The sequence below is a fragment of the Notothenia rossii genome (assembly GCF_949606895.1).
Source record: "Notothenia rossii genome assembly, chromosome: 5".
Lineage (NCBI taxonomy): Eukaryota > Metazoa > Chordata > Actinopteri > Perciformes > Nototheniidae > Notothenia > Notothenia rossii.
In genome coordinates this window covers 17618270-17633123 of record NC_136903.1, presented here as the reverse complement: position 1 = coordinate 17633123, position 14854 = coordinate 17618270, and the positions used below count along the sequence as shown (strand labels likewise).

Genomic DNA, 14854 nt, shown 5'->3' with positions numbered 1-14854 from the left:
CTTCAGTAAAGGCTTGCCTGAACATATCACTCTGGGGTGGTGCTTTTTCATGCGGCATTTACATTGATGTTATCTTGAGTTTGTCTGTCAAATTAGCACATAGAGCTCATCTGTTAAACCTCTAAACTGGAGCCGTAATATAAAACGGCTGTCACCGTGCTAAGAAGCAAGTTGCTGCTGACAACTGCAGAAGTTAAGAAAATAAATGGTATGATGAAATAATGAATGATACGTATTAGAGCGGGAACAAGGTTAAGCGTGATGCTATTCCAGTTTACACTCCAAGGGTACAGGCTCCATGATGGTGTTAAAAAAGGTCTTCAGAACAAAATAATCATAAATCCAGCAAGCTGTGTGTTGCGTCTGACATCTCTATCAGGGTATATCAGCATCCTTTCTCACTCTATTCGAGTCTTACCAAGACAGATGTGTGAAAGGGCCTGGAAATGTATCTGACCGCTGGCTTACTCTAATGAATAACTTCCACTTTAGGTCTTGCAATGTAAGCAGAAAATCCACCTTGCAGACGCCGGAGCCCCGTCATGAATCTAACCCGACAGCCGACATAATATAAAGGCGACAACACTTGTATGACTTCCATTTTCTTTGCTATCTATTGATTTTCAGTTAATAACGGAGGGAAATACTAAACGTCCGCGCTGAGTACCTAATAAATCCTGTCTGAGCTTTTTTATTGAGGCGAATTTAATAAAAGCAGTGGGCTAGGCATGGGGATTTGTCTCAGTGAGGGCAGACAAAAAATAGGGAGGAGTGGGGAAGGGTAAACCCACATACTAAACACTCATTCAAGTCTGATAACCATGGTAATTTATCCGTCCACTTATGACTGTTAGCCTTTTACATTTAAGAAAATAATACGTTTATTATTATTATTATTTATTTTTTTTGTATCAAGATCAGGCAAGTTAATATAGTGATGACACTGTAAAGGTAGTTCATGGTAAGTTTAAAAGCTCTGGCCTGATTGTCAAAAATATATTCCATCCCTCCTCAAATTCCTGGAGGCCTGAGTGATAACAAACGCGTTATTAACAATAAACAGCTAATGACATGACTGCAAATAGTAACTAAGTGGGGAAAAGCATCTGTCCCCAGGGTGAAACATGTCAACCAATGGTTAATTTGTCCTGCATAAACATCAAAACATTTCATTAACTCAGATATCCGTACGTTTAAAAAAGAAATTAAAGAGAAAATGTCTATTTCATTTAAATCAAGGTAGGAGTACTATACCACAATCTCTTTTTTCCCCCTCAGGTGAAAAGAAAGAGACAGCCCAGATGGGTCACATGAAGGTACAACATCAGCTGTAGCCATGATGTCAATCGGTTAAGGCAGGGCTGCACTGAGCCAAAGGTCTCTGTGAGGTCTAATTATGTGCCTTTGAGGGATCATTTAGAGCACAGCACATTAAGCTTTCAACGCATACCACAGAACAAAAATAACATGTGAAGCCGAGGTTGACAAAATGTTGCAGTTTCACATTCAGGTTCATTACTAGTGCTTATGTCAATGTCAATGACTTCTTGACCATTTAATGTCTCCCTATTACAGTTAAGAATGCAATAACCGCTCTTGTGTACAATCTCATTATCTAATCTAAAACACAGATTTCCGTGGTATTTAAATAATGAAGATAATATTTTTCCAGCATGACTTTTTCTCCATCTTAGTTGAGGACAGAGAGAAAATAAACTAACAACCAAATAAGGCTCTTAAAACAATCAGCACAAAAATCTCCCTGATAAAGACAACCCTACCTCGGACACCATCACATCAACATTTAAAAGGAGCTATTACAGGACTTATCCTACATGTGCAGACTTCATTTTAAGGTTTTTTACTACTCCATTAGGCCAGCACACAATGCTTTATTGCATCATGAACAGTGCCTTCACAAATCACATAATCGTTTAGCCAAATTGAAAAACAGTATAACAATACATACACCTGTGACAGTGCTAATGCTACCTCTTTATACTATTTGGTATGGTTCAGCCATTTAAAGTGGACCTATCATGCTATATTTGAATAATATAGTGTAGGACCATACCTATATAAGGCATATTTATACTTTTTTTTTTTCAAAATACCAAACAGATCATGCATTTTAGCCATTCCTCATTTCGCTCAATTTAACACTGTCTTTTCATGGGCTGATTCTGTGAGAACAGCACCATCTACAGGCCTGGCATATGTACTACAGCGTCTCCAGCGCTTTCGAACGGAAATGTCCGTGGCTGTCTCCTCCTGATTGGTGGAGTTGGCCCAATAGCCGTTGCGCCACTTCTGTGACGTCATAAAAGTGTTCAAATCTGGATCAGTCTGTATCAGATCCGTTGCAGCCCCTTTTTAAGAGATTTGGGTATGGAGGAAAATAGAGAGGGTTGTGTTTTCTGACACTTGGTGAGTTCTCTGGAACACCGGGGACACATATTCATGTATAAAAGACGTACAAAAGTGCATTTTGCATGATAGGTCACCTTTACAGTAAGTCATGAGCATATTTTAAAGCAAAAAGTATATTTCATATTCATACAAGTAGCATATACTCAAACTCCACCTATGCGGTTTTCAATGCAGGGCCTCTGTTATATGACTCAATTGTCTCAAGTAATGTTATTATGTTCCTTGATAACATTGGTGTCACAGTCTTGCAATTTGACCGGCTCATTATTTCGACTTGAAGAAAACAAACCTATTCCACTAAACACCCAAACATCAATATAATGGGTATAATTGTAATATCAGGATGTTTTCGTAACACAACATCCACTCTTGCTAAATAGTTATGTACAGTACATAATTCTAAGCTCTCAAACATATGCCCTTGTTTCTCCTTCCTTCCATCTTTGACACTTTAGGAAACCTACATAGTGAAGTTTTGCTCCTAGCTACCAAAGAGCTAAGTAGTTTTGCTAACACTAAATCAATGAGCCCTGCAGTGTCATTGTGGTGATGTTCTATTCTCATCCCTGGTTTTGTACCCCTTAATGTTGTCTTGCTAAATCAATGAACAAACAGCAATGTCTCACTGCTTTCTGCAATTGATGGATGGCCAGCAACCCACTGTAGCGGTAATAGTCTCTAGCTTTCATTCTACTAAACATAGGGGGACACACAAACAGATGCAGAGAATAGTGTTTTAAAAATGTTGGTTGAAAAGGGAAAACTTTGACATGTCTGGGGTGCTAGACAAAAAGCTAGAGGATCACAGGAGTCTTAAGGAATCATCCTCTGGGCACCATGAATGTCTCTAAATCTGTCAATCTATACAACTTATTTTTGCATTAAATGACTACTATTACTATGATAAGGAATACAAATAATGAGATGAATGACTCATGTAGAACTCAAAGTTTAGCTCTTGACTTTTGAGTTGAGTTATACATGACAAAACAGTTCATTTAACCCACCTTGACTTCGAAAAATCTGAAAATAGGCCAATAGGTTATATGAGAATTGACACCAACTGAAATGCACACTTACCAATGTGTTTTAGTGTTTTATCAGGTGGACTGAATAAATAAAAAAGCAGCATTCTTTTTGTCTGACTTATCATAGGAAAGCTTTGATAATCAGCCATTACTAAAGCATCCCCGGATTGTCTGTCTTTAAAAATGTTTCACTTCTAGTCAAAACATTGCAGTAATATTGCTTTTTCCAAACCCCCGCGGCAAAAAGTTCTCAACACTGACTGTGTCTCTCTTTGATTTCCTTACCGCCCTTTTGTCTGCATGAGAAAAGCCACTCAGGGTCAAGCCATTAAAGGACTACCCTCAGAGTGGCCACATTTTCTCACAATTGAAAGCTAGAGCAAGAGATTAACAGACAATTGATTCAGGGGAAGAGGGAAACCAGGTATACAGACATGATAACCTGTACAGGTCAAGTATCAACAGCAGTGACGATTTCTATTATCTACAATTATAATTCAGTGCCAAGAGAAAAAAAATGAGTAAGTACTGTTTAGACAAAATCGTTTGGACTAAAACAATTACAAAGCAACACAAATGCTAAAATACCCCGTACCCTTTGACTTGTTATCCAAATACTTTTCACGAAGAGTGATAACATTGTCTACATCAGTGGTTCTCAACCTCCTGGGTTAACTGTTAAGCCCTGAGCCTGTTTTTCAGGTCTCAGGCTCGAAAATGACATTCCCAGAACAAATGACTATATCTTCACTTCTAAAAAGGGGTCAATTAATAATCTTTTTTCTCAAAGCAATGATAAACCTGTGAGTTGGATGTAGAAAAGTCAGAATCAATACAGATGTTTTTTATTTTAAAGTAAATTCAGATTGAACATAGTAAAACAAATAATTAAATTATAATGTCCGTCGAAAAATAAAACATTACTTATAGTGAAAATCACCCTTGAATGATGGGATAGTAGACTCAAAGCTTTAGGAATCCAAACTATAACATATAATAAGTACCCTGTATCAAGATTGATGCAAAAAAAAGTAACATTTGACCTTTTTAGAGAGATTTAGAAAAAAAAACCACTTCTGGGGTCATTTTGGTGGAGTTAGGGACTGGCTTCAGTAGAAGCTGCTGGGACTCCCCCTGCTGAAGCCTTCCGAGTAAACGGCCAGAACGCCGACACCTCCTCATCTCCACCGCTCCCATGTTTTATTTTGTGTTGTCATAAGTTAGTCTCTCTGCGTTTCTGCGCTGGGCTAATGCTAATGCTAATAATTCAATGCGAGGATAATAAAATGGCGGCTTCACAAAAGTTTTTGGGAGTTTGACGGGGGGTGGTTTGCATTCCGCCCAGCCAATCAGACACAGGAACCTTTTTCTCCCACGAAAGTCCCTGCTCTCTAGCAGGGACTGAAAAGGGGGTAAAAAATGTTCTCTAGAACTAATTTAGTTACTGGGACTTTTTGGTGTGAACGCAACTAAATCGTGTGGGAAAAGTACTTGGTGTGAACGCGCCTAAAGTGACACAGAGACATTGGATTAACTTTCAGCAGCGTTTTTATGCGTTTTAATACCATTGAACACAACATGATCAGAAAACAGCAAAGGTAAGACGTATTTGCCGTTTTGGCTACGTAAAGTGAAGTTGTTTGTTGTCTGGTTTTGCCTTCGCTGCGCTGAGTTCTGGTCGCAGAGTGATGATACTTATACCATTGGAATCCGTGGAATCTCAGCTTTCATATGCTATCTTGTTTGTGCAGATCCAATGAAGTATAACATATTTACCGTGAGTTATGTGCTAAGTCCGTCAGCACTCTTTCGCTTAATGCTAATTCAGACGCTTGGCGTTAGAGTTGTGTTTTGTTTCGGTAAATGGTTCATATAGTTTAAGTGGGTATGACACATTAATAGGTTGTTAAATGTTAAGAAGCCCTGAGACACAGTTTTGTGAATATTGTTGTGTTTAGCCCCCCGGGGCGGGGGCATGGGGCTTAACAGGTTAAGGCACTGAAGCAAATGACTGAAGTTATTGCAAGCAAAATAAAAAGTTATTTAAAGTTGCTCTCCCAGCATGCACTGGGTGAGTGGTAGAGTATGGTATGCACTGGGTGAGAGGCAGAGTACAGTAGAGCCTGAACAGTTTACTCATCGTATACATTACACATTTAGACAGGAAAATATATCACCGATATAAATAATTTAGAGGTTTCATTTAATCGGAACTGCATGTTTTTGTGGGAAGGGGGGGAAGAAACTGGAGCTCTAAAAGACTGTAGTATTTCCTTGCTGTGCTCCAAAATGTAATTACTGCTTACAACCTATTTGAGTTTAATCTGTGTAACTTTGTATTTCACTTTTGTTTATAAGAGGCTGTTAGGGTTTGTTGGTAGACAAGAGTAAAAACAGGTTGAGTCTTTATCTGCCCAGAAAGTCTCAAGTAATTAAGTAGCAACATTTAAATTATCCTAGTTATAAACATCAAGAGCGCCGGTTTACAGGACTCGAAAACATATGGTAATTTAATTTTAGTTCACTGATATAATATATCCACCCATATCCTGAAAACACACATCACCACACACACACACACACACACACACACACACACACACACACACACACACACACACACACACACACACACACACACACACACACACACACACACACACACACACACACACACACACACACACACACACACACACACACACACACACACACACACACACACACACACACACACACACACACACACACACACACACACACACACACACATTGTATGAGAAGAATAATTTGCTTGATTGGACGTAGCTTTAATATACTGCAGAGGTGCAGGAACCCAGTAGAGGTCTTTTAATTTCCTCCATCACGATCAATCTACAAATTAGTATCTATGAAAGATTCACAACATGTCTTTTACCGGAGCAACAGAAGAGTCAAGTTTAAGTACACAATAGCAAGCAAACTATAAATCTGACGATGTACACACTAAGATTTAAATGATTCCAACTAAATGTCAGTGAAACATTATTCCTTTCACCTCAACCAATGTTATCCAGAAACCTTCACAATACAAAAGCACAACTTTTGAACCTTTCCCAGTATTGTACACATTGTATACACATTGTATAAATATATTATGTATATACTGTATATGTTTTGGATTTCCACCAACAATTAGGGAGATATCTGGCTCTTGAGCTGCTAAATTCTCCTTTATCACGGACTAATTTACCAATTGTCATTTGGTGCTGAGTGACCACAAATGATGCAAATGAAAGCAGTGAGACTGAAGCAAGAGTGACAGAAAGTGAAGAGTTTAGCTCTCTAAAACTAAATTCAGTTAGATTTAAGGTGAAAGCACTTTCTTATTTCCTTAATTTAAATGTTCAATTTCTCATAGAGTTTGTTTCCAAAAATGTAACCTAAGGCCAATTAAGTTTGTGCATCTCAAAAATCAAGCTTTTGTTCAGCTGAAAAGTCCTTCTAAAAGTAAAAAATGTCAGACTTTCACTAAACTATCCAACATTTTAGCAATACAAAAATGTAATTTCAAGCCCTGGCTATATCCTATTCTTAAAGTTTTAAACAACACCAGTCAGTGGTAAAGAAATAAATATATATGTATGTCCTGAACAAAAGTCAACAAAATAATATTCAATAAAAACAACTGTTTAACATACTGTTAAATCCTCACGACTATAAACATCTGTTGCACAGGATCCTGTATTTGTTCAGGGGAGTGTGTCAGCTCACTCTTAATAAGTCGAGCAGGCGGCAGCCGTGGAACAACAGTTTCCTGTGTTTTAGAGCATGTGGTAGCAGACCTTCTCCATCTACTCAGCTGCTATTATTCTGTCAAGAGCTGCCGTGTTTTCCCGAGAAAAAGGAAGTTATTTCATTTCCACCCTTTGTCTCCGTTTGAATGCGAGCGACGCTCTATCAGCAATATTCGCTCATTTCAACTCCCCTCTCGATCCTAACCAAAATATACAGCCTTTCTTTGGCCAGTAACTCTTGTTGGTTGCTGAAAAATAGGAATTTCCTCAATTGGTCCTAGCTTCAGCAAATTCCTGCCTTTCCATCAGCCGTACAGACAGATAGCTAATAGATTGATGATAGAGATGTCAACACAATATCTAAAATGTCCAATGGAATGTTATAAAAAAACATGTCGCCTTTTTAAAATATGGTGCATCCTGATCTCCAACATTAATACATGTTTCCTATTGACAGCAATATGTCTGAATGTTTGGCCGGTTTGGCTTCCTGGCTTCATGTTCAAGAAAAATTAGCCAAAGAGCAAACACAAGTGCGGAAGGGCCACTTTATAGTTTTAGTAACCATATGCTTAAACACAACTTTATGCAATTTGTTGCAATCTGGGGGGGAAGTCCAGTCCACTTGAAAAAAACTGTCCTTGTCAAGAAAGTACTGAGTACCATTGCCCATGTACTATACATATGTGGAAATGCATGCCATTATAGGGCAAATGATGCCCATATGTGAGTTGAACAAACATGTTTATTTGGATATTTGTATATATCTGTGTAATATTCATTTCACATTTTATTGGTATCCAATGTTCAGTAATTGGTCTAAAGCAAAGATGGCGGAGTTGTTGTGGAAGATTGGGTGGACAACTAAGATGCATTTTAAAGGGTTATTGGAAGTTGAAAAATGGGCCATGTAGGAATGTGAAATATATCTGAGTTTCTTGATTTCATTGTAGTGTGTAAAAACACCAAAATCCTGCATGAAATCAGTATGTGCTTCCACCAGCCAGCAACCAACAGCCTTTTCGTATGAGGCCAACCTGATACAAAGATAGGCCACTATTTATGCCAGGCCAGCTGATGTCAAATGTCTCACCCAGCAGCCACGTGCTGGCCAGCTGTGGTTTGAACCACAGTCATTCTATACGACTTGCAGCCCAACTTTATGATGAAAGGGTTCAGGTAAGAAAATGGTGAATTGGCCTTTTAAGTGCTGGATTAGCAATAAAAGCCGTCAGGATTTAAAGCAATAATTGCAGAAATCAATGACATCAGAAAGGCCAGGAACACTCTGTATACTACACCTTCCCTTCAAGGCAGACTTGCGCTAATAATTGTACTGCCGCCATGATCCTATTTGATATAGAACTAGTTGTCCATGCTCCAAAGATTCATAATCTAAAAGTCACGGGCGTCCTTCACATCCCACCACTCTTGTTATTGTTGCTGCCTGACCTGCATGGCCTCTCCAAAAGACACACTTTGCTTTGCAGGACTGCTGTTAATCCTTGGAAAGAGCTATGAGCTTCCCCATCTGCTCCTGAATAACAGGTAATAAAAACAGTAGGCTTCTTTTTGCAGCACTGTGTGTAAGATTTTATATTCTAAAATGTCATCTTAGCTTACCAACGGATAGCTTACAGTCCAGATCAACTGTTTTGGGTTTGAATTATGTTTAATTCCCATGAAGCACATTTTTTCTCTCTTCCTTTTGAGAAAGGGTTTATTCTGTATTTTCATTTTTGGCTTTTGTCCACTGATGTGCACAATATATGACCTGTCCTCCTGCTGAGGGGAGCAGACACATTAGGAGCAATGAAGCTAATGATATCAGAGCACTCTATAGAGCACATCAGTGCGCAGGGATGACAAACCTGTCAGAAGGCATAATCTAGGAGGAGGTCGTAACATCCTCAGAAAACCATAGCGATTTGCACTTCTTTCTCTGCCATCCCCTAATAATGGAGCACCAATAAATTCCTAAGCTGCCACAAGGCAGCGAGTTCACGCGTAATAGCCAATAGCATTAAGGGATGAAACATATCAAGGAGACTGCTTGTCTTGCAAGGCGCACAGGACCTTGTTTAGGTCTTAATTTCCAAAGAAGCCCTGAAACCGTTCATCACTGGCTTGTTTTGGCTTGAGGAGTCCTATTTTTACACTCCTGTTAGAAATATGGTCTGCATCACTACACTAGACATCCTGTAGGTGTGAAACAACAAAATAGTCCTTTGACATTTACCAGAAGTACACACATTGCTATACAGTAGCTTTAAGATTGGAGCAAAGTGTCATTGTCCTGCCCTGGAATTCACTAGCGAGTTTAAACAGTTGATGAACACAGTTTGATAGCGTTCACATGCATCTCAAAACCATGAATTATTCATTATGAATTACAGGTGTAATATAATGCAACTGCATCGAAAACAGATTTTTGTCTTTGCAAATATAAATCCAGGAGAGCTGAAACAGCAAGGACCAAGTGTAGCCCAGCAAGTGGCGTCTTCATCCAATCAGGTGGCGGAAGGGTTAGTGTTGATGTGTGAATACCATAGACTGGTGAGTACAGATAAAACAGCTATTTTGAATATTACAATATTGCTTAAATATAGGATTTGTGTGGTCTTTCATTGTAAGATCTTTAGTTCAGGGACACTTTTCCTCGTGTAAGGTGCCTGTGGGGGTACAGTATATCAAGCCAAAACAGTTACTGTATTAGATCTACCTTACTGATATATTCCCTTTGCATGTGAATGGAAATATGTTATGAAATGATTACCTTGAACTATGTATCTTATTGGGCGAAAGATGTGATATTTATTGTGTCAATAGTTCCCAATACAATATTCTCACAGTGAGAAATGTGAGATAACTCTGTTTCCCCTCTTGTTGGTGTTTGTGAGAAGTGTGTTATGACAAGATGTATGTATCTGGATCAGGAGAAAGGGAAGCGATGTTTCGTCTCTCCAACATAGGTAGGATGTCAGAGATAATAGAAAAGATTGGTGAATGGCTCTGCATTTTTGAAGCATACCTGTGTTAATCCTGCTCTAGATTGCTGTGCTGAGACTGCTTGTATTTACATATGCAGAGGGTCCTGCTGTTTTGAGCACACCATTGACAAGACAGAGCAATTAATCATCCCCAAATCCTCCCGCCGTGCAACAGACGACCCTCGCAGAACATGCTGCCACAGACGGTGTGCAGGTGTGAGTCAAGCTGCAAGAAACATTTTCAGAGGCAGCCTCTTCCTCAATCTTCCCTGTTTGTCACAACTATCTCTGTAGTCAACAGAAATCATACATCTCATTTTTGCTCCTGCCCCCTTTTTAAAGAATATGTTCTAGTGCTAAATTAATTTAAATTATTTAACAACTTACTGAAAATAATGTAGAACACTATCATCTTTGTTACACGTGTGGTAAGGCTGTTTAAGTACAGGTCAAATATGATATTTTTGGGTTTATATTTTATTGAATGCTCATTTGATGCCGTAGTTACCATTTTATCTTTTCTTTTGCTGTTTTAGTATAGCGGTTGTCTAAATGTTGAATCCTTAATTTATTAGACACAAGGTGTCCATTCAGATGGAGTGAACAGCTCTCAGTAAAATGTGAATAAATAAAGATTGTTTACACAAAAGGAACAAAATAATGAATTTTAAGTTGCCTTAATTTCACTCTATTAGAAAGGTAACTTTTCTTTGTTTTAAAGACATAAGGAAACGTACCTATATAAAGGTTGAGTTCTAAGCAGCGACTCGCGGCCCCTTAGGGCAGGTCGTCCCGACTCTCTCCCCAGTCTTTATGTTCTCCGTCTGTAATATAAAAAAAAGACACACCAACATTTTTTTTTAAAAGAAAGAAATTAAATATTAAAGAAGATTTCAAAAGGCAGCCAATTAATAAATACATGTTTTAATTGTAAGTGAATTATATATTTAAAACGGTCAGGGAATAATTCTGTATACATGTTTACCTTTTGCCCTCTGACGCAGATGCCCATTCTTGGGCAGCCGCAATCTCCCTTAAGGAGGGGCTGCCCTAGCATTTTGTTGATGTTGCCAGTTTATGACCGGGCAACTCTCGGTGAGAGATAGTTATTGTTGTGGGACACCTGGAACACATCCTTCTCGGGGTGTAGATGACCCCGAGCTATAAGCGACAACAAATGTGATTCAGTGTCCTCAGCTGTTTAGTCTATATATTGAAGAGTTTCGACTATTACACTCTGAACTAGTTAAAACCTCGAGCTACAGGAGGGTTTCTTCAGAATTGATAGTGGCATCTCAATCGTGTGGTCAAACCGTGGCCCGTGACATGTCTTGTGAATTCTCCGGCCGAAGCTCCAAATAAAGCGTCAGTGTTTGCCATCAAAGCTCCAGCTCTCCTCGTGTCTCTCTGAGTCCTGACTCCATTGCTTCAGAAGTTTCCCCCACAAAAACCACATTGAGTTATTCTTGGTCACTGGGGGGGGGAGAATAAGCCTGAAACAAGCTAATGGACATCCAACCCTGACATATTACCATAAATATACTGTGGAAAGCTGTAATGATCCAGTCTGATCCAGTCTGAACCGGATGTGTAAAGCTTGATTAATTGTTTTCCCCAAGAAAATAGCGTCTTGATGAAGAGGGGTTTGAGAGCTCAGAGACTCAACAATATATCATTTCTGAGTCCAAGCCGCCACAACAACAACAACAACAACAACGAGCTAAAGCTAGCCTAATAGGGGTATTATCTTTAGTTAAACTGGTCTAAATATGGCATGTTTTCTAATATTGGTAATGAATCCATCTTAAATATTACACTTTTCATTTTGTGTTTGGAAAACAATTTACTACCTCATCTGCATTCACTGCATACAATATCTGTACTACTACATCTGTTTGTTGGGCTGTAAATCACAAAGGAAAATTGAAAATACAAAACTTAAATGTGTGTGCAGCTACAATTGTCCATGCTAACAAATCAGATACTAGGTTGTCTTATATCATATCAAGAGACATTGCCTCCCAATCGTTTTCAAACCCCTGGAGCAAGGGAAGATTGTTGAATTTCTCTGAAAAACATCTGCTTGTTGTGAACAACAGGGGATAAGAACATGTTGAAGAGTAAGCTCTCCAGATAGCTTGCATTGGCTTCTGAATCGTTTGCCTTTAACGTTCCTTCTGGCATCTCGTCTTTGGAAATACCAAATCCACAAGCCTTTGGGAGGTTGGACTTGTTCAAGAGTTGAGATATCAGCTGTCTTTACTTTGAATGTAAGGGTAGCCTCTAAGTGAACCACGGTGTCTTACAATTGTATTTTCCACCGTTTGCAGTTGCTCTTCTGCGATAACCACAATTACTTGTAATGAGATGAATATGAATTGGTCTTAATAAAAGGTAGGGCCAAGAGCAGGTTGGAAAAATGACACCTTATTATCAAATACATTGCCCCTACAGCCAAGGGCAATTTGAAGAAGAGAAAATAACACCATTGGTTGTATGAACATCTGCTCCCTGGGCATTTGATTTCCCAGGCAGATGTTAGACCCCAGCTGCTATCACAAGATAATTTGTATGTTTGTGGAGAGAGCTCCCATTTGGCTGTTCTGTTGATGGTTATGTCTTGCTTTTGTGAATCAGCCAGCAGTATTATTAAGTATGTTTTACAGTCTCTCCCACCCCAATGCCCTCTATGCCCCTAACTGCATTCATCCACCTTAACATTTTTTAAATATTGTGTCAGACTAAAGGTTAGCTGAATATCTTCCTCCTGTATGCTGTTTACACTGTTTGTGTGTGGGTTTATGTGCATACTGTATATTACATTACAGCATGATACAAGATAAGCTGGAACACATGTCCATGTGCTTGGCCGATGTTAGCCAATATTATTGCAGATATATCGTATCAGTTTATAAATCCGCTCTTAGTTACAAAAAAATACATTAAGAAAACGTGTCAATTGTTGTTTGCTGTTAACATTGTCAGTTACCTTAAGTATTGATTCTAATATCATTGAATCTCCAGTCCGCCTCAACAATAAGATAAGGTACGTTTTTTTTTTTTTTAAATAAATCCATGACTTAATTTAAATACACCTGTATGTAATTAACAATGAGCTAGGTCACAAAAAAGTAACAATTTATTTACTTTTCTTTATCTTTTGTTCATTCAGTGACCCGGAGTCTTTGCTAATTTCCCCTCTGTGGGACGAATAAAGGTATTCTGAGACCCAGTCATGATGACAACACTGGAGTCAGAAAGATACTCCCAGAGAAACCAAAATCAACAAGATCTCATTGATCTTTTTATGTCATCCTCTGCGAGGCTACTCTACCTGTAACATTATCCACAGGCATGAACTGTACAGTAGGTAAAACAGCAGATAAACAGCGCTGTTGTTAAAGACAGAGATCAAACATGATTCAATTTTACAGTGAAATGAGACTGTACACACTACCTACAGAACAATAGCCTCAATTTATAGATGTTCTTATACTGCGGGATAAAATAATCTAAAACTACAATCGGCAACATTTGAGAGGCTAACATATGTTTGGATTCACCATAAATGTGATGTATTGGAAAAGATTCAGATCCAAGCTAGCAGAATTCATAACTACATATTCGCTGTAATTAGAAGCCTATTTCAATTTCAACACTACAGCATAAAGACCACTGAATCTCTACATGTAGGACCATGTCCGTGGCACAGTGGCCGCACCCTCTCCTCCCACTGGGCCCAGCTCAGGTAATGTCATCATCTGTGACATGTGAAAGAGTAGGCAGTCTACGGAAAGATAACTCAAAAGAGATTAGTCCCACACCTGACCCGGGAAGAAAAATGTAGCATTATCTTCTGGAAGAGAAGCATGTCAGAGCCGCACAGGTCTTCACTGACCCCACCACTCCCCACTATTGTTGAAGGCTTTAAATTGTCCCCTCCCAAGTTCAGAGTCGATTTGTTATCAAATCAAGCGTCGAGCATCTGATTCATTGCTATTCAGCACTCAGGCTGATTTATATGCAGAATGTAAAACAGATGCCTTATGCGATACATATTTATGGTGAGCCCTGCTCTCACAAGATTTATTATAGCTTCTTTCATCGGGGTGTGCATGAGCTGCGCTATGATGACTTGTATTTCCTCTCAGCTGCCAATGCCAAACTCATTAAAAAGAGGTGTGACTATTAATATACATTGTAATACTGACAGCTCCTAATTTATAACCCAAGTGCATGTTTGGGGTTTCTTCTTTGCTTGCCTCTCATTATTGGGGTGGGGGTAGTGATCCTTTTGTATCTTCAAATGTGTATACATCTTCATGTGCATTTGCTTTTATGACTCATGGGTGCACATCTATACAGTACATGTATCATGCAAATCATTTTTCAAACGCCTTTTTGTTCTCTTATTATATCTCATATTGATTTATTGGGTGTAGTCTCATGACCCTTATATACTGTGCTCCGGGCAAAATGAAGAGTAAACCGTATCATGCAAGGTTTCAGCTTACCGCTGTACAGTTCCTACACCCGTTCATGTAAACAGATTTTAAAAGGCTATGCATTCTGAAATAGCATCCATACACATTCACATGGCTGATTATTAGTCATCTCATTTGGGAATCAA

The 14854-nt window shown here is 38.8% G+C and overlaps 1 long non-coding RNA gene across 5 annotated transcripts in view; it reads right to left on the bottom strand.

Annotated features, from left to right (window-relative positions):
• The window catches only part of LOC307039907, a 184505-nt gene that overhangs the window by 71742 nt on the left and 97909 nt on the right, over nt 1-14854 (bottom strand). For 3 of the 5 annotated variants that reach the window (XR_013808354.1, XR_013808355.1, XR_013808357.1), the window contains one exon: nt 10962-11048. The exons of the other annotated variants lie outside the window; for them this stretch is intronic. This is a non-coding gene — a long non-coding RNA (uncharacterized lncRNA). The remainder of the gene's footprint in view (nt 1-10961; nt 11049-14854) is intronic. 5 annotated transcript variants of the gene reach the window in all.